At 40.9% G+C, this 25,400-nt stretch overlaps 1 protein-coding gene across 2 annotated transcripts in view; it reads right to left on the reverse strand.

Moving 5' to 3' along the window:
• The window catches only part of SPATA13 (spermatogenesis associated 13), a 79,612-nt gene extending 59,886 nt beyond the window's left edge, over window positions 1-19,726 (reverse strand). The window contains exon 1 of one of the 2 annotated variants that reach the window (XM_061992809.1): window positions 19,691-19,726. The gene's annotated coding sequence lies outside the window, so the exon portion shown is untranslated. Of the gene's footprint in view, window positions 1-2,583; window positions 2,659-19,690 lie in introns of those variants that run through there. The other variant, XM_061992817.1, reaches the window with a different exon arrangement.
• Window positions 19,727-25,400: the final 5,674 nt, after the last annotated feature.

A 25,400-nucleotide genomic window follows, 5' to 3' on the forward strand; every position in this document is an offset into this window, starting at 1 on the left:
AATTTTCCTAGCAGGGACAAGACTTACATGAAAGCTTTAACTGTGGAAATCCCAAAGAGCCACAGACAAACACATTCCAGAATAATTGTTTTAACCAAAGAATCAGAGGTGCATCTTTATAACAAGCCAATTTTATCTGACTGTAGTATCAGCTTTATATTTCACTGTACCAGGCCAAGAGAACTATAGAATCACAGAATCTTAAGGGTTGGAAGGGACTTCAAAAGATCATCTAGTCCAACTCCCCTGCCAGAGGAGGACCACCTTGAGTAGGTCACACAGGAACTCATCCAGGTGGATTTTGAATGTCCCCAGAGGAGACTCCACAACTTCCCTGGGCAGCCCGTTCCAGTGCTCCCTCACCCTCACAATGAAATCCTGCTACCATTCCATTGATAAACAGTTTGATGTTCAGCCCTTAGTCACAGATGTTGCTGCCTGAGAAACACAGAAATAACAACCATCCTGCTCTATGCACAATATTCTACATCTTGATTTTCCAACACTAAAGCAAAATACATGATACAAACACTTGGAAATTATTCAAAATTGACTATTACAATTCTCAATGTTCTGAAGTCTAAGACAAGGAGGATGGAGGTGGTTCAGGCTCTCTGAAGAAAGAAACCCTCCTTAAGTTTTACAGTAAGACATAGCAACTTCTACTAAATCCTTCAATATCCTAATGAAGCATATTCTCTTTTCTCACCAGTCTTGCTTCTCCCATTGCTTAGGGCACCAAAGCCACAACACTGTTACTAGTAGAAACCAACACGTAATTTTTAGCCAAATCTCATTTTACTGGAAGCTCTAAGCTTTTGAGAGCTTATTATTCCAGATTTAACCTGATATTAAAGGAGAGAAGAGTGAAATCCAGGCTTTACAGCAAGTATTAAACAGCTTTGCTAACACATAGTAATGAAAGGGAATTAGCATACAACCAACCCCAGGCTCATTTCTCCTAGACTTGGAGGTATTTTCCCAGGGAGGCTATTGAGTACTTGTGACTACTTTCTGCTGCAATATTCTTACTTGGGATCATGTGGTGCCTTCATTCGATGCTGGAAGTTTTGGAAAACAGTTCACTGACATCAGCAATCCACCTTTGTTCCCATAAACTTCCACCTATTTTCCCATATTCTTTTAATGGATAAACAACTCCTAACTTCTTAATGTTGCTGGCTTAGCAATCTGTGCTTAAAGTTACACACAAACCTCTCCAATTTACTAAGGACTCCTAAAAGCTCAGTTTTATTTGGGTTTTTTTTGTTTATTCCCCAGAAAAGCACACCAGCCAACTTAACGGCCATTACCCTGAGAAAACTGGCAGTCAGCAAGTTGCTTAATCCTCCTTCTATTTACATACCAATTTCATACCCGGATTTCAGTTAGAGTACATCACCAGAGCTGTGGTCTGGCAAACATTTTACATAGGTGATTCTCTGCTATTGCATGCTTAAAGTCACCAATCTCAAGCAATAATCTACACATAAATGTGTGTGCAATGATTAGTTGACTTGTGGGAGTGAGGGCAAAGGCCGACAGTGTGATTGCTTATTCTGAAAGGATAAAGTTATTAACACACAGGTATATTTAAATTACAGTGAGATTCCTCCAACGGTCCCTAGAACAAAATTGTGCCTTGCTTTCTGGTCAACCTTAAGTATAAGTCTGTAAGCAAAATTCAGGTTTAGTTTTTAGTTCCTAGTTACTGTTATTTGCAAGTGACACCAGGACGAAAATCAAAGAGCATCTCCTTGCTTGCCTAGCATGGCAGGGTGTTGAACAGAGAAGGCAGGGACTGCCTTTCTGAAAGTCATTTTCCTTGCTTGCAGATGGAGTTAAACCTCATTGCTTAAAGCTTTCAGGTCCTGTGGTTTTGGTTTTTTTTCCTTGCAGAAATGGAAGGTTATGGTCTTTATCTGAACATAAACCATGAAGAGTAACTTTTCAGAAACCATGTTACAGCACTTTTTCTGTTCAAATACATCTGAGTTTACAACAGACTAATGTCACACTCTTCTTTTGAAACAGGTTTCAGAGAAGGTATAATAATTAATACTGTATTTTACACAGGCTACCTCACATCTTGGTCTCATTAAGACACATATGGCCACTAAATAATAATCCTGGCTTCCTAAAATGTAAGCAACAGATCAGCTTAGTACCCTTGGGTGAAGCCTACCTTTCAAACTGCCCGATTGATGGTAGAGGACAGGCTCCAGCCCATTGCCACCGGTGGCAATGTAGGATGCAGGCAGCACCACTGCCCTGGTTCTGTGGCTGGTTGGGTTGGCTTCTGCCCACAGAGAGTCATGCCAGAGATTCTGCCCCAGTGCCAGTGCAACCCCCTTGAAGCACCCTGTGCATAAGCACAGCAGTGTATAGTGCACAAAGGCTTTGATAGATGAACTGCACAGATTATCTGCAACTCTAAAACACTCATAAAGGTTAACAGGAGCAGCACACACTGCAGCCAACAGACAAAAGATTAAATATTAGTTTCAGTCATGGTTTTGCACTTAACTGGATCAACTCATAAAACCATGATTGCAAAATTTAATTAATTACCACCGTACATACCTAAATGCTTATGTCTTCCAGTAGCCATTAACTACGAGATCTGTTGTTCTGGATAAGATTTAATCTAAATGTATGAAAATCCATTGCACGAAGTATTGCCCAGTTACAGGATGAACCTTGTTCCAGAAAACTTGTTTGAGTTTTGGAATGAGCCCATTGGTGCCCAGATGCAGGGCTCAGTCCTGCAAGGTGCTGAGCACTCTGTAAGCCCTTAAACGCTAGTGAGAGGGAAAGGCACTCAGCATGATACAGGAGCAGTCATTGCCTTGCAAGATTGAGTCTTAAGTTAATATATAACAAACGGCTGCACAGTGGTGTGTGAAATCACCAAGTTAAACATATACTTAAAATAACTGTAACAAGCGAGAAGCAAGCATATTTACAGGAGCATTTCATTGAAGTCTTTGTGCTGAATAGTCTCCAATCCAGCATTCCTATGTATTTACCATAGGAAAGCAAAAGTTTGGGGAGTGTTCTGGTAAAAGTAAAATTAAGCAGTCAAGGAAGAACTAACCTAAAGTTGCGGCTAAAGGCTTCTAGCTTGCAAACTGTGCAAACTGTGCAAACTGTGCAAACTGTGCAAACTGTACAAACTGCGAGTTGGTTGTTACCAGCTGGAATCTACCCTGAGCAAACTGCACCTGACAGCGTGGACAAAATGGGTGACCCAGAGTGGCATATGCTACATGTGCATATGCAAAGATGAAAATAACAAGCCTCAACACTTTACAGCCTAGCTCTAGGATTTGCAGGTGTCAGCAGCAGAACCAAATGCAAGAATCATACCTACTCATACGTGGTCATTTACTGTAACAAATTAAAGAGGCAGGAGCCCAGCTGTAATTATGTCTTTGAGAGTGGTGAAGTGCCACAGGACAGTAACTGAGTGTGCAGGTGGGGAGTTGAAATATCCCAGCACAGAACAACACCGTGCAGGAAACCAGGCACGTGCCTGCTGGGAAGGTGGGATCTGTGCTTCCCTGCTTTTGCTGCCTGATGTACAGAGGGAGCAGCTACACTTCCCTAGAGACCCACATTTATCCCCAGAGGCTGGCATCATATATGAAAATGTAGAATGTCTCTGGCTTTGTGCTCTCCAGTCAGAAGGACTTGTACAACTCCTTCCTATGCATCCCTTCCTATACAGAAGACAATATATGACACAACATCTGCCAAAATGTGATTTTATCTTCTCTTTTCCTCCCCAGAAGAAATAACAACTTCCAAGTGCTTTTTTTTTGTCTCAATTAGAGTAGTGGGACATGGAGAATATCTGCAGTCCTGAATGCAAAAGGCCATTAATTCAAGGAGAAATTAATCTCTGTCTTACATTTCTTGGAATTATTCTGTGAATAACCATAAGGAAGGGTTTTTATGACAATACTACATTAATTTTTTAAAAGTAGAAATGGCAAGAGATTTGCTTAATAATAGATGTACACATCCAAGGTACTTTTCAAAACCTAATTAATAATTTATAATGAAGTATGAGGCATTATATGTCTCATGCAATCATTTGCAAATCAAATCTTATTGAATTCCCAATTATTAGTTTAATTAATTTTAGCTGAAAGCTCTAGTGAAATCTCAGTACCAAGAAAATCAACCACATGAGAGTATAAAGACAGAAGTACAGCTCCAGAGTGTTTCACTTACACGCAAAGCCTCCAGTGGAAAGGAGAAAACAAGCTCCTCACTGTCTTACTCCTCTCATGGAAGGCTGAGCTTTTACCATTTAAAGCCTTCTGGGTCAGATACAAGGCCTGCTGAAGTTAAGATGAATGCTCTGCTTCTGTCAAGCTTTAAGTAAAGATTATCATAAAGGCTAAGTCCAAGTAATTTTCATAGTCTCAAATCACTCACCTAAGATCATCTAGGATGTTGCCATATCAATGCTGGCTTTGATTACAGTCCTGGGAGGGGAGCAAGTGAAGAAAATACCACATCTTGCTTTGTGGCTTGAAATGTTAGGAGAAACTGAAATGCAAATAGTACTACATGACACAGGTCAATCTCCAGGTGCCTCACAAGTGCAAAGATAAGGACTGGGATTCAGATCACACAGGAAAAATGAAAAAAAAAGCCAAAAACAAACCAAAATCAAAACAAACACACAAATGTGATAAACATCTTTTCTTGCTGTACAAAACCTTGCTTATTTTATCAAGTGCTGTTGTAGAAGACAGACCAAAGTTTAGGTGCTTAATATCCTGGCAGGACTAGAAGCAAAGTCCAGTCCAATTTTGGCAACTCAGGAACTGAAATCTCTTGATGAAGTTCCTGCTAAGAGAACAATGGATCATTATTATATTTGTACTGGAGTTGTACCTGCAATCTCAGAATCTCAGAGTGCTTTACAAACTTGAGTAAGTTTTTACTCATACTAAGTGTACGATGCCTGTGAAACCATTTTCCTCTTTTTTTTTTCAGAGATTTCCTTTAAATTTTGAGCATTTCAGATTTTGATCTGATGATTTGAGATGCAGACATTCAAAATGTGAAGCAGTCAAAATATAAAAGCAGCGTCCATTTTTTAGTGAGGAATATTATGGAGGATTATCTCCAGAACAAAGAACAATTAACAGAGAAAACTTGTATAAAAAATTATTTAATGCACATCTCGAGAGTAGACTAAGACAGAAGCAGCTAAAACATCATGAGGAATCTGTAGGCCAGTAATGAACAGTCAGAGTAACCTGGTTCAAAATTACCAGGAAATCAGAACTATCCAGGCCTAATGACTTTCTTTTTAGAAGTACAATACTTAACGGTTCTACTTCCATTCTATGCAGTTGTGTCCGGTTTTTACTATAAACTGTAAAAGTATGTTTTTCCAAAATCAGTTTGATTTAGGGGCTTATGCTACCTACACAAGTCAAAGTAGAAAAATAACTTCCTTGTCCCAAAACAATTTTTGCTGTCTGAACAAAAGTTTCAAATGACTACCAAGAGAAGTATAAATAACTGGCTTACTGAGACTTAGGCACAGAAACTGGACACGTGTCCAACTGTGTGGAGTCAAGAAGAGTTATATCTTAGATTGAGTTGATGTTGGAAGATACCTCTGGACATCATCTAGTCTAAGCCGCCTTGCTCAAAGTAGGTTCAGCTAAAGCAGGTTGCTAAAAATTTTGTCCCATCAGGTTTTAAATAGAGTTTTTTGGAGTCTCCAAGGACGGAGACTTCACAATTTCTGGCAGCCTGTGACAGTGTTTGATCATTTTCACCATAAAAAACATATCTTCTGCTTAAATGAAATTTCCTATTTCTCATTTTTTGCCCATTGCCTCTTGTCTTTTTACTGGATGACACTGAAAAGAGTCTTGCTCCATCCTGTCAAACCTTTTTACTCCTTCAATCCCTTATCTTCAGATATTTACACACATTAATAAGATCACCTTGAGCACTCTCTTCTCCAGGTTGAACAGTCCCAGCTCTCTCAGTGTCTTGTCATATGTCAGATGCTCTAGTTGGTATATCAGTCACCCCTCTCAGTTTTGCATCCCCTGCAAACTTGATGAGAGTGCACCTTAATCCAGGTCTTTAGTGAAGACGTTAAATATTATTCTCCCTAGTACTGATGTCTAAGGTACACCACCAGTGACTGGCTTCCAGAAGGACTTCATGCCATTGAACACAAGTTGTAGAACCTAGCAGTTCAGTCAGTTTTAAATCCACCTCACAATCCACTCATCTAATCCTTACTTCATCAGTTTACTATAAGCATGTCATCAGAGACACTGTCAAAAGGCTATCAGGTTATCAGGCATGATTTCCTCTTTACTAAATCCATGCTGGCTACTCTCAAACATTTTCTTGTCCTTTATATGTTTGGATTTGGCTTTCGGGAAGATTTGATCCACCTCCTTCCTGGGGACTGAGCTGAGGCTGATTAGTCTGTACTACCACAGATACTCCTTATTGCCCTTCTTGAAGATAGGAGTGATATTTATGTTCTTCCCGTCCTCAGAAACCTCTCCAGTCACCACAGTCTTTCAAAGATCATTGTGACTGGCCTTGCAATGACATCAGTCAGCTCCCTCAGCCCTCAAAGGTGCACCCCATAAAGTCCCATGGACCTGTGCATTCAGCTTTATTTAAATGTTCCCTGAACTGATCCTTACTGAGAATAAGTCTTCCTTTCACCATATGTTCCTACACGGTTGGAAATCTGTTATATTTTTAGAGGACTGTTTCCTTTCAGCAAACTACTATTACTTTTTACAGCCATTGCCAGCAGTCTCAACGAAAGCAGAGGGGGCTAACAAGGCTTGGACACGAAACATATGTTTATGAACACTGTGTTCATACTGGTGATCTGAGTTTTGGCATGTTAATAAACCAATGCATGTTTCCCATACTATATATGATCTGTAAATAAAATAGTTGGCTTTCCAGGATGCTCATCCACTACTTTGAATTAGATCAAAATTCAATTGAAAATATAGAAAAATAAAATAACTGTTCACTTACAATCAGTTCATTCCAAAATTTTTACTGTATTCAGAGCACACAGAAAAACAACAACAAATAAATAAACTGAAAAAGAAAGAAAAAGTAGGTATATCTACACGTTGCCATATCAGTTACATTACAGCATCTCAATCTTAACACCTCCACACAATGCAAGGCATGCCCTGTAAGGACAATTCTCCCTGCAAATATCTGGTATGTAATTGCTAATTAATCCAGGCACATCACCTTTTATAAGACCAATTAATCACTGGGTCATACAAGGCAATTAGGCCTGGACACTAGATGCAAAGGTGAGCAGATTAACAACCACCACCTGAAAAGATATTTTAAGTGATGCTGGTTTATTTTAAACATAATTTCAAATCCTTTGAGAAGATTAATTCCTCACCCTAAGATCTGAGTACCTCACTGCTGCTATGGTAAACCTGTTTACTGAGTACTCAGTACAGGAATATCTTCTACAGGACTTGAGAGTGGTACTGCTTTGATACTGCTCTTGTCAGTACACAAAAACCACCATTGTCTTTGACCGGATTTCTTTGCAGCAAGATGAAAAAGTTCCTACAATTTTCCTTCTCCCTTTCTCTCATGCCATCATGCAGAAAACATGCAGTAGATTACAGCTACAAAAGCAAAACCTGTTTATGTGTATTCTTAAATAACAAGAATTTCATGAGGAAGACTGTAAAACATTCATCAAGGACATTATGTCTTCAGTACTATCAGTGTTGCGGGAGTTTCTAACATTGCAGCTGATAAAATACAAGAAATACATCTATTTTAAAAGATATCAGATGAGATGTCAGTATTTAAAACAAAACCAGACACATTGGAAATAAACAGTGAAAGAACTGCAAGATTTTGAGCCACATATCTGAATCTCATTCTCAAGAGAAAGTTGTTAGATAGGACTTGCTGCTTTAGATTGGACCAAAAAGACATATAACCAACTCTCTTGTCTACAAGCAGCTTTAGGAGGAAAAAAAACCAAGACAAATACAGAAAAAAATTCCATCTATTTTACTTTCCCATCTGCTGGCATTTCAAAGTTTAGAATCTTCCTAAATCAGAGGCTACATCCAGGATACACTTTTTTCTAATTCTATTGGGGCCCTCTTCCATGAATTTTACTGCTTCTTTTATATTTTCACTAATTTTTTTGGCTTCCACGTCCTCTTATTTCACTGAATTCCCATAGTTAATAGTTTCACCTTAGGTGAAACGTATTCCCTTTGGTTTGATTTTAATCTGCTGCCCAAGTGATAATGTGTCTGAAAACGCAGTCCTTTCAGAGCGTGCTGTGAGCTGGGTACCTCCAGTCTGTAGTTATGGGTATTGAAAGAGGTGAAGTAACAAACAGGATGGATGGGCTTCCAGGACAGAATGGGAAAGGGGAGATATGCAAGTTAGGTTTCTTGACTTCTGCTTAAGTATTTGAATGAGGATCATACTTGCTTCTTTTACCATTAGGAGGGGATTCCTGTTTTTTAACAGTCTTACTGACTATAATTCATAGATCATAAATAAATTTAAAATTATTTAAAAGTGTGCTGTTCTTGATATTTTTCCCCCCTAGCTTCTCTACATCTTGCTCATATTTTATGCTGTCATTCAGATGTTAAGCAACATTTTTTACAATCTGGAAAGTCAGAGCCCTACTGATGAATGCCATCAGTTCCCCAAAATCCATCATTCTTCTCTCAGCAACCGGTGCACCAGGAAGTATCATGTTCTATGTTAATATTTTCTCTGTGTTACACAAGTATGTAATAGCAAGTGTTTAGCCAACTTGTCTATTTTCTTCCTGAATGGCTAAGCTGTTCCATCAGTAACATAAAATTACTTGAACAACACAGCAACAAACCACCCAGCCTGCCAAGGAGCCACAGAGTCCTTGGTTCATTGTTGGGAGGTTACCTTTAATTACAAAGTCCTGATTAACATACTGGAACAAGGCAATAGCTTACTTCAAACAGTTCCAAAACATAGTACTTAAAAATACTGACCTTTGTCAAAAATGCTGACCTTTGTCATAAGCAAGGACAAAAGTGACAAGGACAAAAGTGACAAAGACAAAAATAAAACTGTTTTGTCTCTGAGTGAATTTGAAGTCCTATGACAGCACTTTGCTGAGACCCAGTAATCTATAAAAGCCAACATTAATTTTGTAGTATCATAAACTTTCAAATACTTCCTATCAGCCATCCAATTCCCACATTGATGGTATCAGACAGGAACTTAATTTTAAATAAGGTTTCTGTACAAGATTTTTCTTTAAAACTTTGGCATTGATTTTATGTTTCTAGTTGGTGCAAATTAACGTTATCACCATCATTATTGTTATTGTTGCTGTTATTAATAATAATATCTGGCTTATTTAGTCTATTAACTGGCTGAACTGTTTCACTTGTGGTTTTTCCAGAAACAGCATTATCTACTTCTTAGAAAAAGCATTCTGATTGTAATTCACTCTCTGCAACAGTATTAATGCAGGGACAGATCCTGCTTTCATTTGAAGCTCTTAGCTTCAGTTCTTCCATATGCAAGCTGAGCACATAATTACTGTAATTAAGAGCTAGTCGAAAATACAAGAGAATAAGGAAGTACACTCCTCCTCATGGAAATGCTAAGCTTGGTAAAAATGAATCCAGGAGCTGTTGTAGGGAAGTTGCCTTCATTGGAGAAAAGGAAACATCTGACAAAGTGTGGGTTAAGCTCTGCAGCTGCTGCAGTGTGTATCTTCTGCCTCAGGTGGATAGTTGAGTGAGTTGCTGAACGTCTGAACTTTGAACATTACAACAGACTTATTTTCTACTTCTCCACATGCATAAATGCCTTATTTATTTTATCATCCTAGGAAACGGAGGGCACATGAAAGAGAAGAACTTCAGAATATGTAAGCAGTGCTGAGAACTTTAATCTACAGATGTAGAATACAAGTAAAATAGAAATCACTGTCATGATTAATTTGTTAAAATCCCTGCTCCCTAATATAATCAGGAAAACAAATGAAGAAAGATGACCAAGATAAAGAATTAATTACTCACTTATTAAATCTAACAGGATGCAGTTGATGGCTAGTAGACAAATCAAGGTTATTTTTAACTAGAGTTCAATGGCCTAGTCCAATAGGATGGTTTGAGTGAATGAAAGAAAGGAGTTGGCTTTATGTGAGACTGCTGGTTCATGCACGCTGATTTAACTCCAACTTGATGCTACCTGTGGACACAGCAGTGTGAAAGCTGACCTGCAAAACCCAATGCTGGTTGCCAGGAGCATATGTAAGGTGATCCCTGTGTAGCAGCAGAGCCAGCATAGTTAAATTGCTCTCTCTGTTATTTGTTTAACATAACCAAACAAATCCAGTATGTTTTTTGGGGAGCATATGGCATTTGCGTAATGCAAAGGAATACAGAAAAATACAGAAATGCCAAATACAACATTCTAACTGTCTACAAAAAACCTGGGATGAGATCAAAGTGTCTTGTCTTGAAGGCAACAGCACTGTAGATACCAGCCTTCTGCTGCGTCTCTTGTGTGCTGAGTGCACCTCACCTCTTCGTCTGAACCTCAAGCTCAATAACTGCAACAAATTGTACTATAAATTCTATTATGTATTAGAAAGCCTGGAATATACAGGTAACACTAAATATGTGAGCAAAATATGTGAAGCAAATGTATTTATGATGAAATTGCATTGATTTATTGGTCTCTATAGTATCATTAGAACATAAATTTGCAAGAGACTGTGCACAAACACCAACCTCTTGCAATATCAGGGCCATAATATACCAAATATCTGTCATGCATGTGAGAGAATTTGTGTTATCTCACTATTCAATCCACTTGCTACTTCCCCAATGCAAATTCTTGCCCATACTTAGAATGGTATGGTCTCCAGTTCTTTAATGATGGCTTTAATGCTGTGCAAAAAAAATTGGTTCTCCTTTTAATGATACTTTGACTTCAACATGTTTCTAAGGGAAAGAAAATATACTTTGTTTAATCTGATTTTTATTAGTAGCTCTTTGCATACTGGGCCTAATTTAACTAATGACTGAAGAATTATTTCTCTGTAAATAATAATTATTTCTCTGTAAATCATGGTGAGCATTAAATACACTATGTCACAGTGCCTTGATAAAGCTGGTCTGAGAACTTGAAAATGTGGCAATCATAGAATCATAGAATGGTAGCTTTGGAAGGGACCTTTAGAGATCATCTAGTCCAACCTCCTTGCAGAAGCAGGTCAACCTAGATCAGGTCGCATAGGAACATGTCCAGGCGGGTCTTGAAAACCTTCCAGGAGAGGATAAAAGCTCTGCTGTTTGCTGTCGTACCACTTGTGATTTTTGCAGTTTCCATTTGCAGCCTATCCGTTTAGCTCTCAGTAGTTATGTCCTTTCCCTTCCTGGGATTTCATATTGGCCTTCGCATATCCCACTCTGCTAGAAAGTTATCTCTTGCTGCCATCCTTATAACAGTGTAATGTTGTCTGCATAGAAAAAACTCTGGATTCCCATTTACAATAGATTGATGGAAATACTTTCCATTGCCTTCAAATGTAAGATGTCAGATGCTACAACTAATCAAATCAAGGTCTTGAGTACAGTTGTGTCTCTATTTATGATCATCCTACTTAGAGTCAAAATAGTCCCATAAAACATACTCACAATTTGTTACAATTCAAAAGCAAAGTTTACTGAGAAACTTTACTCTTTCAAAACCCGAGTGTTCTGAATAGAGATCTTAGACAAAGCTGAATTTTCAGAAACTTTTTGGTGTTTTTCATTAGCAAGAGCCATAACATTCTTCCTTTCCAGTTTCCCACCAGTGAGACAAAGAAGGGAAAGAGGGGAATTTTAAGTGATGTAACATCTCAGACATACGTAGGTGTTTTTCTTGCTAATTTGGCACTGATTTGGCCAGCAGTTATTGTAAGCACATACGGATTTAGAAACTTTGTTCAGCAGACTGACTAATTAAGTTTGCATTCTGGTATTGCCTGGAGCTGGCTTAAAATTGTGCAACAAGTAACTCTTCCTATCACAATAATGCATATTATTATCTGTTAGCAGGGCTTTGTGCAATGATGATTTGAGAACCAAATGTAAACTATATTATGTGTTCCTCTTAAACCACTGTTGTACTTGACTGTTATGAATTGGAGGTTCAATCCTGTATCACGGAATCACAGAATCATAGAATGGTAGGGGGTGTAAGGGATCTTTAGAGATCATGTAGTTCAACTCCCTGCTCACTCAGGAACGCATCCAGGCGAGTTTTGAAAATCTCCAGAGAAGTAGACTTCCCACTCTCCCTGGGCAGCCTGTGCCAGGGCTCCCTCACTCTCACAGTGAAGTAGTTTCTCCTTAAGTTAAACTTTTTATGTTCCAGCTTTTATCCATTACTCCATTGTCTCATCACTTGAGATAACAGAAAAAAGTGTCCCTCCATGCTCTTAAATGATAGCTTTTAAATACTTGTAAGTATTAATAAGATTCCCCCTTAGTCTTCTCTTCTCTAGGTTGAACAGTTCCAGGTCCTGCAGCCTTACCTCCATGTTCCTTTTCTTGAAGGTAATCCAGTTAGTACAAGTAGAACAACTCCTCCAGGACCACATACTTATATACAGTATTAATACTTAGAGAGAAACAGCAGAACCTAATTCTCAAAAGACCAAATAATACAAAGGACTGTCTCTCTCAGAACATAGTAACAACCAAAACAAGACATTTCATGTGCATTAGGAAGGATGATTAATGAGTGTTTCAAATATAGACTGATACCACATGACCAAAGAGCAAAAAATGTGATGCTTATGTTATAAAAAGAGGAAGAGGGTTGTCTGGGACATTAACTGACTCTTTAGTCTGACTGCTTGGTAAAATTTTACAGTCAAATCTGACGGCAAGATTGGCTGAGAGAAAGCTGGGGAGCTTTGCCCCAACTGAAGAGGAATTGTATACCATGAAGAAGTAGATTATGGGAAACAGGAACAGTACCTGTGCACAGTGAAAAGAAGAAGGTTATACAATTTCAGGGACCAGTCAGGGATCCAGGAAGATGAAAAAGTGATGTAGCATTCTTTATGAATGTTATCAGGAAGGCAGACACCATTAAGGTCTGAGGAGATCACCCACTGTACATATAATTATGCAGCCCTTTGCCTCTGCAGGGACACTGGGCTGCTGTCCTCAGTAGTCAACACCTTCTCCCTGCTCTGTTCTGTAAGGAGCTAGAGACTGAGAGTCAGTGACAGAAAACAATTATTGTAGAGTAACACTTTCTTATACAGAAAAAAAAATGCATCATAGAGAAAATGAATTCTGAGGCAGTTTATCTTCCTGCTTTTTCCTGACACGAACCATTCGCTGCTGGTAGGAACCCTGCATTTTTCACTGTTTTATTTTTCTCTGTGGACTTTTTCCCCTAGGTAATACTTAGTCTTTCATCACCACCAGATACCTCTTTTCTAGAGAAACACATTTAATTGTCCTCTGCTCTGTAGCTTCTCAGCCTGGCATTTTCACGTGAGATGAGGTCCCCAAAGCTAACAGATTTCCCTCTGATTATTCACACCCCCCACCCTTAGATTTTTTATCTTGGGGAAGGAACCAAAATTGTTGAGCTTTCTTCCCCATGGATTCTTTTTCAGACAGCCACCATGGCTCAGCTGATATACCCCAAAAGTCAATAAAACTGCTGTTCCAGCCTTTGTCTTGCCCAGCACAAAGACTTACAACCAATGTACTGTAATACCCTTCACATTCTTATTACCTACCTAGTACATCTATCTGGTTTACATCATTAAAATCATACATATGTGTGTTTGCACTTGTGTGTACATAATTATCTATCATGTATAATCTCTTAGATTATTGGTGTGTAAGACCTAAACCTGCATGACATGAGCCAAGTTCACTCCTTGAATCCATGTTTGTCTCAGTATTTTGCAATTCAACAATATTCTAGGAGAGAGCTGTCTTTCTTTTTTTTTCAGGAAAAAAAAATCTATATTGTTTTAATAAACGGTCCCAGATACTAAAGCTTCACGCATCTTGATAAACCTGTCATGTCTAGTAATAAAATATCTGAATCAGCTGATCCAATCTCATGTGATTTTTCTTTTTGTTTCACTTTACTAACTGTGCAAGGTATTTTGTTTAAATCTAAATCAGACCAAGATGACATAGAACAACATTTAAACGGTTTGGGTTGTGCAGTTTGGGCTATTAGTTTTACGTGGTGGAGATTTACATTGTCTTGGCTAAGCATTGAATATATTGCCTTATAAAACCAGAGGTCTCTCTATGAGCAGACCATCTGTCTGCTGCTCCAACAGTGCAAAGTATACATTAATTTTCTTGAAGATGGGGTTGTTTTTGCAAGTTGCAGAAAAGGTCTTGAGGCTGCCCCTGCTAAATCAATTCATTACACGACTGCCATTCAAAAGGTATCCACGCTCCACAGAGGCACATGAAGGTAACTGCTGCTGCCCTATAATGCCACAAGAGCTCACTCACAGCTGTAATTCTCATCTAGTTGGGAAGCTTGTTAAAATCCTCTAATTAAAAACCTCTATGGCCTTATTCAAGTCTATCTCACAGCCCTTGACCTTTTCCCCTTAGCTGGGACACATACAGCTGTTGCAGTCTTCTGTGTCATGGCAGACAGGAAAAGCATTACCATGTCCATCTCCTAGAGACTTCATCTTCTCACAAATATTTATGTTTTTGACTCTTATTTTTGCTTTGAGTAGACTACAATGATGCCATTTCATGAGATATAAAACTTCTCGATCACTTGCCAGAAATAAGTGTAATTGCATCACTTATTTCCTTCCAAAAAAAAAAGTAGAAATTTGGAAAGATTTGGAAAAACTAATTGATCAGGGAACAGACAAAAATAATGCATTTTCAATTGCTTAAAATTTTAAAAGATACACAAAATATAATTATTTCTGATATACTAATATTAAATGGTTCCAATAAGAATAAATAATTTTCTTTATTCCCTTTTCTTTAAGTATTCTATTTGAAAAATATTCATCCAATTCATTAAGAGGCACAAAACTTTTATCTGAATAACAGTTAATCAGAGCTGCTTCATGTATTCCTGGAAATGAGTCGTGTTTATGTTCTTCTAGAACTCTGAAAATCGAATATGCAGAGAGAGATTGGCATCAAGGACTGGCTGGCAAATCACACTCTTCTTTGTGTGTTGGAATCGAAAGGACAATGGTATTTGGATGACAAAAATTGCACAAGAAATAGAGACTGCTAACAGATACAGTAAATTAGTCATATTCTTTTAAAACCTCATAGGACAACAATTCTTAAGAGAGGAGAAGCAAAATAATGTAATTAAATATGAGATTCTCCAACAAGATTTGTGGCCCCTCTGAAAACAGAGCCACTATCAGGAATGATATTGCAAATTGGAAGAAAGATGACAGGTACCAATTAGTCACTTATGACTTTTGCATGTTTAATTACTCTTCACTCATTTGAGATTTGCTTACTGATTGTAACAATCCATAGAACAGCAAAAAGGTTTTGGAAAGCGTTTACAAAGTTTGCAAGGAAATCTTCATTTTCAACTCGTCCTGAGAAGCATAAATTGGATAAATCGGTGCACTGTGTTGTCAGAAATTATGCCCTACAATTTGCTTCACTTGAAGACATGAAAGAGGAGGGCAAGGAAAAAATAACTTGCTTTTAAGTTCCCGTAGTAGCTTTACCTACTCAAATTTACCTGTTCAAACATTCCCCATCCAGAAATGTAGTTTGGCTGGAAGGAGGAATTATACCATTTGCCAAGAATATCTATATGTCAGATGACTGAGGCCATCAGATGCTACAATGGGCCAATGAGACCCTCAGTCATGTTGCTACCATGCATGTGCACATCCTACCATGGGATGCATTATGGACACAGTGTCCTGGCTTAACCACAGCTGGCAACTAAGCCCCACAGAGCCTCTCACTCATTCTTTCCTCCCTGAGGGATGGGGGAGAGAACTGGAAGAGTAGAAGTGAGAAAACGTGTACGTTAAGATAGAAAGAGTTTAATAGATAGAGCAAAAACTGTGTGTGTAAGCAAAGCAAAACAAGGAATTAATTCACTGCTTCCCAAGGGCAGGCAGTTGTTCAGCCATCTCCAGGACAGCAGAGCTCCATCACACATAATGGTTACTGGGGAAGACAAATGCCATCACTACAAATGTCCTCCTTTCCTTCTTCTCCCCCCAGCTTTATATGCTGAGCATGACACCATATGGTCTGGGACATCCCTTGGGTCAGTTGAGGTCAGCTGTCCCTCCTGTGTCCCCTGCCAACTTACTGTGCCCTCCCACAGCCCACTCACTGGTGGGGTGGAGTGGGAGGCCTCAACTCTGCATAAGCACTCTGCAGTGATAAAGTAACCATCCCTGTATCAACACCACTGTTTCCAGCACAAATCCAAAGCATAGACCCATACTAGCTACTGTGAAGAAAATTAACTCTTTCTCAGACCAAATCAGCACACACAGAAAGCCTCAAGTTTTAAGAAGCATAGCCCATCATATGCACAAGACAAAATCCCTGTCCATGGGCAGAATCACACAGCTATCCTACGGTTTCGTAGGGTTTCTATATCTCTAACCAGGTGATTAGAGTGTGGCAAGTATCCACAGCCATGGTTTTGTGTCTATCAATAGTATTCTCCTGGAGAAACTGTCTGCTCATAGGGGATGTCTGCTCATACTTCTGCAGAGGGATTAGACTAGATGATCTCTAAAGATCCCTTCCAACACCTACCATTCTATGATTCATGGCTTGGACAGATGTAATCTGGATGTCTGAGTCCAAGGAGTGGTAGTGAATGGAGTTAAATCGAGTTGGCAGTGGGTCACAAGTGGTGTTTCCCAGGGCTTTGTGTTGGGGACTAGATGAGTGCATCCTCAGGAAACTTGCAGATGACACCAAGTTGGGCAGGAGCGTGGATCTGCTTGAGGACAGGAAGTCTCTTCAGAGGGACCTGGACAGGCTGGGGAGATGGGCTGAGGCCTTTTGCATGAAGTTCAACAAGCAAAGGGACAGGTCCTGAACTTGGACCACAACAACCACAGGCAATGCTACCGGCTTTGGGGCAGAGTGGTTGGAAAGCTGCCCAGAGGAAAAGGACCTGGAAGTGTTAATCAACAGCAGTCTGAATGAGCCAGCAGTGTGCCCAGGTGGCCAAGAAGGCCAAGGGCATCCTGGCTTGTATCAGCAATAGTGTGACCAGCAGGACCAGGGAAGTTCTTGTCTCCTTGTACTTGGTGCTGGAGCATGTCCAGAGATGAGCAGCAAAGCTGGTGAAGGGTCTGGAGAACAAGTCCAATGAGGTGTGGCTGAGGGAACTGTAGTCATTTAGCTTAGAGAAGAGGAGGCTGAGGGGACACATGATCACTCTCTACAATTACCTGAGAGGAGGCTCTAGTGAGATGGGAGTCGATCTCTTCTTCCAAGTCAGAAGTGATAGGACAAGAGAAAATGGCCTCATGTTGTGCCAGGGGAGGTTTAGATGGGAGATTAGGAAAAAATGTCTTTGCTTAAAGGGTTATAAAGCACTGGAACAGGCTGCCCAGGGAAGTGGTGGAGTCATCATTCCTAGAGAGATTTAAAAGAGGTGCTGAAGGACATGGTTTAGCGATGGGCTTGGTAGTGTTAGGTTAGTGGTTGTACTTGATGATGTTAAAGGTCTTTCCCAGACTAAATGACTCTATGATTCTATCTTTCCAGTTAGGACTGGATGTCTCTATCACTGGTCTGGGTTTTAACACTGGACTACAGGTCAGCATCCCAAAATGTCACCTTTAGTTTCATATGCTACACAGACATGTTCTTGCTCCTCCAAGACAGCAGCATGGTGCTTGGTGATTATGTCTCAGTCAATAAATTAAACTTGTGCTTGTAGCATGCCTCAGGAAAGCTGTCACGACAGTGTGCTCACAGGGAAGGCTTGGGGGAAACATTGGTCCTCAAAGTGACGGCAGAGCTGGTGAGCATGCAGCATCAAGATTTGGGTAGGAGAGAAAGAGTAGACCAGGCTGGAGAGATGTGAGAGCAATGGGGAACAGCCATCACATCAGAAGAGGCTGGTGAGAGAAGGAGATGGGAGGAGAGAGCTGCAAAGAGGACAGAGAGCCCTCCAAGTGGTGATTGAGGCCAGAGCCAGGAAGGGAAGCTGTGTGTTCCCAAGGGATTCCTCTCTTCTCCACACTGAGGGAAAACTTGGGGAAACACATAGATTAAACAAAGGAGAAAAGAGCTACAGTAAGCATGGAAAAGGCAGGTAGAAAGAAGGAGATGTCACTGAAACAGTTTTCATATAGTTTTTCCCAGATTGCCTTTTGTAGAGTAAATAAAACCAAAGCAGCCCCAGACATTTCAAGACCACAGGATGAGCCAGTAAATATACAGCTCAGTTTTCACATAGATAAACCATTCATGAACAATTTTGCCCATTCATTAAGCATAAACAAGCTTTCCTTTTGCATAGGTAAGTATTTCTTCCTACCCCTGTGATTTCCTCTCATAAAACAAATATTTTTACACATGGAATCACTGAAAGAAAACAAGTCTGAGGCTTTCCATGAATTACTGAGTTTCCCAGGACTTCTCCTGCAGTGTCTGCAGCCAGGGTCCCCTGCTAAACATTTTATTTTGTGGAGTCTTTCCATTTTACGACTCTTGGAGCAACTGGTCATGTTTATTGATCTTTCCACACAGCTGTTCTTTTTCTTACAGGAGCACCGAGATGGATTTTCTGTGGTCTAATACATGAGGCCACATGCATTGCAGTTAAAGTGGATTTGCTGGTGCTGTAAAGAGGAGTTGGGGAGGCAGAAGCTTTTTAAGACTCAGAATTTGTGGGTGTAAAGGAAGCAGAAAATGCTACACACTGGCTTCGCTTTCACTGTGGGGAGAAAAAAAAAAGTGCTTGTGTGCTGAATTCCAAAATCCCATGAGCAAACTGGCCCAAGCAAGACTAGCTGTGATACACCAGGATGGAGCTGAGGATTTGCCAGAGACCGGTGCTGGAAAAGAAGGGGAGAGCTGTGGGGTGCTGCACAGGAGAAGGGCGGTGGAGCATCTGCACAGAACAACTCCAGCTATACATGGGCATCTCCCAGCACATCTCATGTCCCAAACAGCATCGAACACCCCTCAGCAACTTCTACCATTCCTTACCCATCCTAACTAACTGTACAGGATCAGACGTGAACAGGAATAACTTCATGTAGATACAAAACCCGTCTCATGCAATAAGAGAACCTACAAGCACTCATGACCCCCAAATAACCTCAAACTGGGAACGGCATCACTCGGTCATGGGTTACGTTAGGCAGTTTTCTGAGGGTTGTAGTCAGAGGGGCTGAAGCCCCCTGCGGCTGCGGCCGCGGTTCCGACGCGGAGGGGTGAGTGTTCGCCTGCGGAGCCTGGCCAGGGTGCCAGACATCGCCGGCCTCGGGACACGCAGACGCGACCGGAGCCTCGGGGGTGTAACCGGGCCGGGATGCTGGTCAGGGCTCCTAGCTTAGGGAGGGAAGGGGAAAAGAGCAGGGAAGGAAACTCGTCAGAGTAAAACAAATCTGCCTTACCTCTCTGCCGACTCCTCAGAAGGCACGGCCGGCGTGTGCATCTACAAATCTTTCCCCAAAAAACCAGATAAGGATCTCAGCTGAGCACAAAGAACAGCAGGGGTACTCTCGTTTCTCCCCCGAAACGCACCAAGCCCCTCAGAGCAGCCCAGGCTCCGCTCCGAGAGGAGTTGCAGCCCTCCACGGCTCCCCCGAGCGCTTGGGGGTCCCCCAAGGAGCCTCCGCACCCCAGAGCCGGCCCGGTGCCTCCCCTGCGCTCGGGGGGAGGAACAGCCGCGACAGTGTCAGCACAGCACGCTCCATAAATTTTCCCTTAGCCTTCTACAGACTCAAGTCCTTGAGAAAAATGCCTAAATCCCGACGTTTGTTGACATAGTAACCACATGTAAGTTTTTGTCCCCCCCACAGAAGCATTAGCCAATTCATTATGAGGAAGATTTGTCCAGCCTGCAGCGGGTTGGTTTATGTGGTTTTATTTGTCTAAGGAAGAAATAAAGACAGTGAATGTTTATACACTAGAGACTTCACACCCAAGCCAAGGGGTTATTTCACTACAGCAGTTAATATTAAGGACTTCCACAACTCTTTGATGGGAGCGTATTCCCAAGTAAAAGGAAACAATCCATTATTCAGATAAACAGCCCATTTGTAATGTGTAGAGTAAAACTTTAGGAACTTTTAAGGAGGCGCCAAAATGTTTTGTATCTTTCTCTAGCTTACATACACACATTTAACAGATTCCTCTAAAGAGGCATGAGACATCTTAAAAGTTCCCAATAAAGCTTTTAAAGCCACAACAAATACTGGGCGAAATAGTACAAGATCAGAAACAAACTTTGCTTCCTCAGTCCTATGGAGATGAGCCCTATGGAGATGAGCTCTTCAGTCTCCGGGGCTGTGGAGAGGAGAGAGATAAAAGAGAATTGTGCTGCAGGAATCACGTGGGTTTTAATGGGGTTTAATGCATCCCCTCATCCAAACTGCTGCCACCCTAAGCAGGTCTGCATTCAGAATTCTTGCCCTTTTACTGGTAATTTAGGCTATGGGAGCAGACGGGCAGCATGAGCTAAACCATGCTTCTTTGTAGGGCTTTTTTGACCCCAGTTGCAAATGGATGGGGGTGGGGAGTAGTTACAAAACCTGAACCTTGGTACTTGGAGTTGAAAAGAGCTTTACTAGCAACATTTCAGTGACTTAACTCAATATTGCCTTAGAAAAACTGTCTTGCTTACAGCTTCTTTAAGGGCCTTAATTGTGTATTATTTTTTAAAGAAAACTTGTATTTGAGCAGAGTTAAATGTGTGCATAAGCTTGGAAACAGCAGAGCAGCATACAGAGGGAGAGATCAAGCTTGAGATTCATTGCAAGCCCCCAATACCCAGGCATCCTCATCTTCCTCATATCATACTCCTTCCCCCCTCCCCCCCTGAAGAAAAATCATATAAATTCTTGATATACATATCATTTTACTGGAGTGTATCTGAGAATTAGTACTCCCTGAACTGTTATTTAAATGGGAAAATTACTGGGAAGAGAAGAGAGGGGGAAAAAAGAGAGAGGATCTAAATGTATAGTTACAACTCTTGATTTTGGAAGTCTTACCCTTTGGGGAGGTTTCATTAAACTTATTAAAGGATAGAATCTGAAATACAGTTCATGGTTCTGAAGTTCCAGCATCATTACATATTTCTCAAACCATGCTGAGCCAATCCCGAACATGTAAGTGGTATTTTAAATGTTGTAAATGTCTTAAGAAAATGGGAGGTATTGTGAAGCCTGAAAAATTATGGCACAAAACCATACTGGTGTGCAGTTTACACCTACTGGGTAAGTGAAGACAAAACATTTAAAGTAAACAAGGTTTGGCCAAGTTTTGGGGTTTTTTAAAATATTTTAAAGCATGCCAAAGGGTAGACTGTTAGCCCTCAGCCCTGTCTCCATGAATAGTTCAGTGAAACTCACAGAGGAACTGAAATGTGCTTGTAGTTCTGATGGCACCAAGGTGGTGCTTGGGAGCTATGCTTTTGGCTCTTCTTTGGACATGTTATTTAGCTGAGTTTGAGGCTACAGCTGATGAGTCAGTAACTGTGAGCCACAGGCTCAAGGTGAGCATTACCCTCACCTTTTCCTTGCATCCCCTGCTGTAGTCTGTGTTTACCTTGCACCCTGCCCGTGCTGGGGCCACTGGGGCAGGTGTTCCAGTAAAGCAGATCCACTCCAAAACCAACCCACCAAAAGTCATAATTTTCCCTTCCATCAGCTCTGTAAGCTGATGCAGCTACAGTTGTGCAACTGCTGGATGAAGAGCCAGGCAGTGCAGGCAAGAGGGTGGGCAATGCCATAGGGCTGCAGAACACAGCAGCACCCAGTTACACCAGATTGTAATATTACATTACTTTCCAAGCATTTTTGTACCTGTGATGTCTCAGAAAAATGAGACAATACTCTTCTACAAACTGTAAGCCACTGAAGTGCTATCAAGCTGCAGCCATGGAAGTACCTGAGGGATATCAGTTGGCTTAGCTCAGAAAGTCTGCTTCAGAAGGTATCTGTGGCCTTCCTCACACATTGTATAAAATCAGACACCACAAGTTCAAAAACTCATCTTCAAATAACATACTGTCACCTAGTAAAAAAGGATAAAATATACAAGAAGTTAATAAGTTTTTTTGCTGTATACTGTGCCTACTAAATACTCTGCTGTTAGAAAGCATATAAATACTAAAGTCTCTCTGTTCTTTGGAAATAGAGCCCAGTGTCCATTAAATAAGTTATTAATCAGAAAAAAAAACCCAACTCAAAGCCAAAACACCAAAGTAACCAACATCAGTCATATACATCCTAAAAGTATTTTTAGCAAGACTGTAGAGGTACCTTTCCTGGTAAACATACACAATATAGTTTCGCTAAGACTGATTAACTTTGTTTTTCTGAATCTCTTTTTGATCAGTGATGTTATCCTGCTTGGACTGTTTTCTCAGAAATTATATTTTCATTAGACTGCTTTGCCATACATAGGTAAGTTCAAATTGTAGCAATTTTGCAACATCATCTGCTGGATTTCATGAGAGAACAGAAAGTTGCATAAGCACACTGAGGAAGGTTGCTGTTGAAGATGAACCACTGTTCTGATAAGAGGACAGAAAAGTCCCGTGTCCTTTGTAATAGTGTTTAAGAAAGCAAAGGAGTGAAGGAAGAGGAGAAATGGGCTCTGGCCCGAAGCTGCAAGCACAAAGCATTAGCAGCTGCTTAGTGCTATGTTTGCAAATGCTCTGGTTCCTGTAGAAACACCTAATCCTTCCTGAATTCTGGCCAAATTTATGGTTAAATGCAGACAGTAAAAGACTGTTCTAGATTACCTACTTCTTATCTGCATGGTCTATTTTGTGTGACAATGGATTTTCATCTAGATTTTAAAAGCTTAATTATTCAGGCCACGTATTGGCATCTATTTACATTGCTATGTGTACCAAGGAGCTATTTGGTGGGGGCCTCCCGCACAGTGGGGTGGGGAAGTTTGGGTAATGCCTTATCCATGGGGAACAAAACAAAGCAGGGAGAAGGCAGGAAACTACAGAGCCCTTAATGCAAACCATAGACTTTCTATAGGCTTCCTATAGAATGTACAACCAATTTATGGTCCAGCAACAGAATTCTCAAATACAGTTTCAAAAGTGTCTGGAAGGATTAGCAGATTGTCAGAGCTGGGGCTAAGAACTCTTTTCCATTTCAGGGCTGACTTCCTTGGGGCTCTGACCATAGTAAATTGGGTTTTAGAGAATTATTTCCTTCAGATCCCACTCAGTCCAGCCAGCAGCAGTTCATAAAGGGCCACAAAAATACTGAGGCAAACTTAAAAGGCAAAACCCAGAATAAAAGAACACAGCAAATAGAACCCAGGTTTGTGATCTGCTCTTTCAAAAGCTAAAGCTGGAATTCCTGTTCACCTTGAAGGGATGCCCCTTACCCAAACAAGATCAACAAAATGAGCTCATTTTGTGGCTCCTTCATTTGTTCAGACTTAAACTTTGTCCATGTACCCCTGTTCACTATGGTGTTCTGGGAAGTATCTCGACATCACCTTATTGAGCTTTATGAAATCTGTGCCCTAAATACCACAGTGGTTGGAAACATCAGGTATAGCAGGTGCTCTAAATTCAAACTGGAATGCAAGTGCAATGTCTTTGCTGCCTACCGTGCTTGACAGTGAAGCTGTGTCACTCTCCCCTTGAAAGGGCTGTCTGACACCACCATTAGCTGATTTATCTTAGTCAGTGAGCAGAAAAACCTTCATTCTCTTCCTGTTGGATTATTTTACCTTGTATTAACTCCCTGACCTGCTTCCCACAGAGTCAAGACGAGCATCAGTGCTGCTCCAAGAGAAATGGCAGGAGTGCACTCATGTGGGAAGGGGAGAGGGGCTGCCTGGCACTTTATGGCAGTGGTTGTCTTTTAGCCTGGTTTAAATACACTGCCTGGCTGTATCCTTAGGCAACAACCAGAGATGTTGTCCAGACCACAGATGAAGGGGGTTAAGAGGTTATTTCTCTTTCCCTCCCACACTTCCCTGAAGATTACTGTCTCCTCAGATCTGCCATCAGAGTGGCATGTGTTGTCCCTCCTCAGTCTCAAAATGTTCTGGTAAAAATCTCCTATGAAAGTCACTGAGGTTAGCACAGATCATTTGCACAGAACTGTGCCAGGGAGTGATGAAATGAGTAATTACTGCATCAGAGGGTAGGGTTTCACAAGGTGCATGCCTTAGGGAATGGCTTGTTACTCCCTGAAACAGGGCAGTAGGTCTCCTCACTCCCTTCTGGGCAGTGATATTCACCTCTAATACCAACTCTGCTACTCCTCTGACGATTTCATGAGCCTTCTGACAACTCAGCTCCCACAACTGACAGAAAATGGTTCTTTTTATCTTTTTTTGGTTTTCTTTTTTTTTCCCCTGCAGCCTGTGAGATGAGTGGTCTCAGGCAGAAGTGACAGAGCATTCACAACATGCAGTCATGAACAAGGACCATGCTTGGGTCAGTGTACAATAACGTCTTAACATGGGTCAGCTGCAGCCTCACGTTAACAATAGCCATTATTACCATTTCGTAGCTGACGTCTGAGATCTGTCCGAGCACATACTTTACCAGCTGTGGTGAATATAGACGGATGGTTTGCTCAATGGTAGAGACCTTTCATCTACTCTCAAGGAAAAGCTCTCTCTTGACACAGACAGGAACAACTCCCATGGAAGTGTTAATTTGTTTAAAGCTACGGTGCAGCTCCTTTGCCATTCAGGGGCCATGAGTCCATTCAGATGAAGCAATACCCCTCGGTGGACACAGTGCCAGAGGACTCTGGTAGGAATAAAACTGGGGAAAACCATCGGAAGATTAAATTGTCTTTCCATCAGACCCTTGTACATTCATTTGAATTCCTGCCTTCTGATTTACCAAGTCACTTTGTGATTCTTCACTGCTTTTCTGGCAAGCCCACACTAGCTCTCACCCCAGCCCTGGTATGCTGACATCATCTGCCCTCTCCCTGGTGGCACTCACCCACTGATGAAATACACCTGCACAAAGAAGGAGGAGGAAAACTCAGACAATGTCCAATATCAGTCCCAGTGCCAGCATAACATAGCAGGCTGGTGCAGTCACCCCTGGCTTTGCTTCAGAAGGATTTTGGGAATGTCAGTTCTTTTTTGTGTTAT

The sequence above is a fragment of the Colius striatus genome, chromosome 1 (genome assembly GCF_028858725.1).
Source record: "Colius striatus isolate bColStr4 chromosome 1, bColStr4.1.hap1, whole genome shotgun sequence".
Lineage (NCBI taxonomy): Eukaryota > Metazoa > Chordata > Aves > Coliiformes > Coliidae > Colius > Colius striatus.